Below are 5006 nucleotides of genomic sequence, written 5' to 3'. Positions count from 1 at the left end.
ATTAAAAATTAAAACATAATAGGATAATCTAAAAATGGTACCGTTCATGGAACGGGAGTCCCAGGGGTGCTAATCCTTCATTGAGCGTAACCGTACTCCCGAACTTAGATCTAAAAAAAATGTAGACCAGTTTAAGGTTCTTTTCGGTGGGCTTAAAATTAATTTAAAGCTTTATCGATTAGAATCGAGTCAATAGGTGGCCAATCGCACCTAGTAAAAAAGATCGGTGGCGACTCCTAGTTTTTAGAGTTTTCACTCGCGTCTGGTGATCGGGTTTCCGGACTTGCACTTTACGACAGTGTCTGACTCTTTTTTTTTTATTGTAAATTCATTTGGGTTGTTTTGGTGTATTTAGATAAGTTAGTAATTAGTTACATATTCGTTCAAGCCATAAGCTTGTGAGATTGAGTGTGTAAAACTCTGATTGGTTGTAAGAATCAGTGTGAAATATTCAATGTTGGAAGTATTTGTTGGGTTTGTATAACATGAGATCTCACATTTTAAAAGATTGGTAGAAACTATTAATTCTTTTAATTTAATGAATTTGGATTTAAAAATTCTTGACAAGCATTGTCGAGGCAATGGATGTCGTTTGGGATCAACAAGTTAAAGTTTTATATCCAAAATTTATGTTGTCAAAAATAAAGTATTTTTGTTGGTATTATAAACTATGTGAAATTTTAATTAGCAAATGAAAGTTTCAGCATGCAAAAGAAACTGCTTTTTTATTTTTTAGTTCATCCAAATCTCTTGGAGGGTTATTCTTCTTTATCAATTATGAACACCATATGATACGAAATAATGAGAAGTGCTAGAATTTTGAGGAGAAGAAAACCCAATCATCTCTTCCTGTCAAAGTATTTAAGTTTAATTTTTCTAATATATTGTGATTATTTTTTAAAACAAATAAATCTCCTGTTAAACAATAACTTGCTGTTCAGTTAAAGGGCTAACTTAACAAAATCTTGTAAAAGAGACAGAGGTTGGGGCACGCTACTGAATTTCCTTTGGTTGGTTTTACAAGTCCTTTTAGCATAGCAAATAAGTAAGAGACATGCGATACGCGTTGGTTTTCATAAACAAACATGCTGTAATCGGGCGAGAGTAGACAGAAAGGAGCTTTGTTGATTTCATCTAGATTGACTATCTGCATATACAATCTACGACTATGATGTCCATCAATTTTCTTCTTTCGTTCGAGATTTAGACTAAATCTGTCCAGACTCAGTCAACAATTTGGCGTAACAACCACGACTAGGGTGGCCATTTTGTGGACATTTATACATATATATCAAGCTAAATATATGCATAACTTGAGTCCATCAAACCAGGGGCTTGTGAGCAACGATGGTTCGCTGGGCAGAAGCAAGAACATGTCTCCCTTTACCGCAGCACTAAATTCAAGATTACTGCCAAGGGAACGTCAGGTTTTTCTTTCTACTTCTTTGTTTTTTCTCGAAAAGTAACCAAGTTGTTCTTTTGGCTGGCAAGCAGAATTTATTAATAGTAAACAACAATAACTTTTCGTCAGGGTCCATTAGTCTTTAAGAATATTTATTTGAAGTCGCTATTCCAATAACATTATATATCTCTACTATTTAGTTGTCAGCCAACACTCTTTAAAATTATAAATTTAGTAGAAATTTACAACGTTAGAGTTCAATAATTCAATTTAAAAATTCGTGAAATTTGCAATCGGAAACCATTAAATGAAAATTAAATATGAAAACATATATGTATACATGAAATTTAGTATTGTTCGTTTTTTATTTACATGATGGTTCCTTTTATATCAGAAAAGAAGGAAGTTGAAAAAGCAGGGCACCAGTATGATGAGGGGGTTGACAGCACAGATGGAAGAGGTTACTTCGGAACAAGAAAGGAGGAAAGAGGAGCAAAGACAGCTAAAAGACAAACTTAAAGCCATAGAAGCTAAATGTGACCAACTCCGCTAAGGGACCGCCATCGTAATACAGCAGAGTGCCAGCACCCAAATCCGGCTCGCTCTCATGTTTCAAATCTTAAGAGCAAGAGAAAATAGAGACTTTACCAAAGCAGCCCAACTTGCATAATCTCTTCGGTACTTTTCTTCATAATCTTAAGGAAGAATGAACTCATGACTTAATGAAACACAACTGTTTTTTTTTTTTTTTTTCTTTTTCCTTTCAAAACTTTGATGGCTAATTCATATTACCTTTCATTCTTTTCATCTCCTCTTTGTAGTGAACTCATAATGAAACAGAAGGCATAGTTGGGAGTATTTGGCGGTGGCTTGCTTGATCAAGCATTGCTTCATTCCAGAATTTCAGCTAAATTTCTTTGTTTTATTATCAATTTTTGCACTTTCTTACTGGATTTTAGCCATCGTAGATTGTGGTAGTGATTTATAGTTTATACAAATATATGTTGAAACAATAATCATTGTGTAAAATTATAATAATATAAAGAATTGGTATTTCTATATGCATTTTTCTTATTATCTTTTCTGGTGTTTAAGTGGAAGTATTTGTATCGTATATTGAAACAATAAACTGTACTTAAAGTATAATAATACAAATATATATATATATATATAATGAGAGATCTACTATGCACTATAATAAAAAAAGAGCTGATTCTGTTCTTTTAATGAGCAGAAAAACAAATCTAGCAGAAAACATTATAATGAGGATTATATACAAGTAAGGGCAGCTCAATATCTTTAAAGGCCTAAAGCATTTAAATATTTAAATGAGACCCTTTTTATTGAAATTAAAAAAAAATTAACGTTAATTGGAGATCATTTAAAACATATTACGTTCATTGAAAATACGAAAAATAATTGAGAATTATTAATATTATGGGAATTGAGAAGTAATAAAAAAAAGATTTATTAGGTGCATAATAAAATTATAGGACCTATAAAATTGTGGGATCTGAAACAAGGGCTACAGTGACTTTATGCTAAAGTCGGCCTTATATACAAGTTGAAAAAGAACCCTACTACTAAAATAATTACAGAAAAGCTCTATCTTTGTTCAGTAATTACAATTAACTCATATGCTTACAAATATCAACACATCCCCTCAAGATGAGCATGTATATATATTTTCAATACTTATCTTGCCAAGTAAGGTATGGAGTTGAGCTAGTTGCAGTGCTTTTGTAAAAAATATTTGCAAGCTGCAATTGTGTGGGAACATAGTTTGGAACCATTTTTCCATTCAATACCTTTTCTTTTATGAAATAGTAATCTAATTCAATATGCTTTGTCCTCTCGTGGAAGATTGGGTTACTACATATGTGCAAAGTCGATTGACTGTCACAAAATAACTCTACTGCTTTAGCACTTTTTATGCCAAAGTCTTTAAACAAATATAAAAAACACATAATATTTCACAACAAGTGGAAGCCATTGCTCTGTATTTTGCCTTTATTGAGTTTTTGGCCACCACAGTCTATTGGTTTGATTTCCAACTTATAAGAGAAATACCAAGAAATATGCCAAAGCTTGTGATAGATTTTCTAGTATCTTGACAACTGGCTAGTCATTATTAGAATAAGTTTTAATGCCAAATTTGCATTTGAAGATAATAGTATACCTTGGGCTATTGTACCCTTAAGATTACTTAAAACCCTATGTGCAACTTGCATATGAACAATGGATGGCTTATCTATGAACTAAGACAAGCCTAGCACTATAAACATAATATTTAGTCTGGTAATAGACTTACCATCCAATTATTTGTAGTTGGTTGAGTTTTCTATCAAGGGATTATCACTACACCTAGACATTTTTTTACTGTAATCAATTGGAGTTAGTGCTAGCTCAAAACCAAGAAACCCATATTCACCAAGTGAATCCAATGTGTAATTCCTTTAGCAAACTAATATGCCCTTCACTGATCTAGCAACCATCTCCAAGCCTAAGAAATATTTAAGATTTCCCAAATCCTTTAGCTTGAAATTGAATCCAAGTGTTATTTAACTTCATATGGAAGTTTTACAAAGGAGCTAGCTGCCAATATGTCATCAACATAACCCAAACGAGCTAAAAGTTGTTGCTAGTAATTCTGGTAAATAATGAGTAATCTAAATATGATTGAGCAAAACCAAATTGAAGTAGTAAATTTGTAAGCTTTGAATTCTTTTAGCTTTGAAATGACAAAATTCAATGATCTAATTATTCTTGTGAGCTTAAAAGAAATGTTTCTGAAATGGAAGAACTTTCCTTCAAAAGGTTTTAAAGCTATTTGTGAAAAATACAATCATTTGAATGCTTCAAAAACAAGTTTGAGCAAAGAAAAATTGACTTCTGTAAGCGAGGTAAGGATTCCCTGAAAGATAGAAAACTATATTTTTTCTTTGCAATAGGAAGGAATCAACTTGTTAAGAAGAGAAGCATCAATTCTAAAAAAACTGAAGGTTACTAGATTGGAAGGATCGATCTCTCAAGAAGTGAAAGGTTGATTCCTATAAAGGCAGAAGTATAAAGAAGAGGGATTGGACAGAAAGAACCGACTTCTCAAGTCTCCAATGATCTATTCCTTAAGGCAAAATGAAGAAAGGTCATAACATTATAAACAAGTTAAAGGGGGAGAATTTGAGCGAAAAACCAAAATTTGAAATTTTAAAGTAGTGTTCTAAGGTCATAAAGAGCATCAGGATTAATGTTGAAAAACAAGGAGAATCAACTACTCAGTGGAGCAATGGTTGATTCCTAAAAAACAAAAAGCATCAAGATCGATGCTCAAGCATGAACAATCGACTTGTGAAAAGTAGAATGATCGATTCCTTGGAAACAAAAAGTCCCAAGGTATGGAAGAGTTTACTGCTCAAATGGGCAATGATCTATTCTTGACTACCGACAGACATGATTCAAGTGGCCTCAATGTTTTGAATTTTTGAATCCCCTTTCTTTTTAATGGGTAGATTTTAAGAGAGGCTATAAATACCATCAAGAACTCCATTTCAACCACAAGAGAGAATAAAAAAAAGAGAGAAAAAAGCTTCATCCCAAGAGGAGA

At 32.5% G+C, this 5006-nt stretch overlaps 1 long non-coding RNA gene across 1 annotated transcript; it reads left to right on the top strand.

The window, feature by feature from the left end:
* Positions 1 to 1320: 1320 nt before the first annotated feature.
* On the top strand, positions 1321 to 2442 carry LOC18507222 (uncharacterized). The gene is made up of 3 exons (XR_001928696.2): positions 1321 to 1427; positions 1797 to 2080; positions 2224 to 2442. It is a non-coding gene; the product is annotated as an uncharacterized LOC18507222 (long non-coding RNA).
* Positions 2443 to 5006: the final 2564 nt, after the last annotated feature.

The sequence above is a fragment of the Theobroma cacao genome, chromosome 7 (genome assembly GCF_053813885.1).
Source record: "Theobroma cacao isolate CCN51 chromosome 7, ASM5381388v1, whole genome shotgun sequence".
Classification (NCBI taxonomy): domain Eukaryota; kingdom Viridiplantae; phylum Streptophyta; class Magnoliopsida; order Malvales; family Malvaceae; genus Theobroma; species Theobroma cacao.
This window is presented reverse-complemented; position numbering and strand designations above follow the sequence as displayed.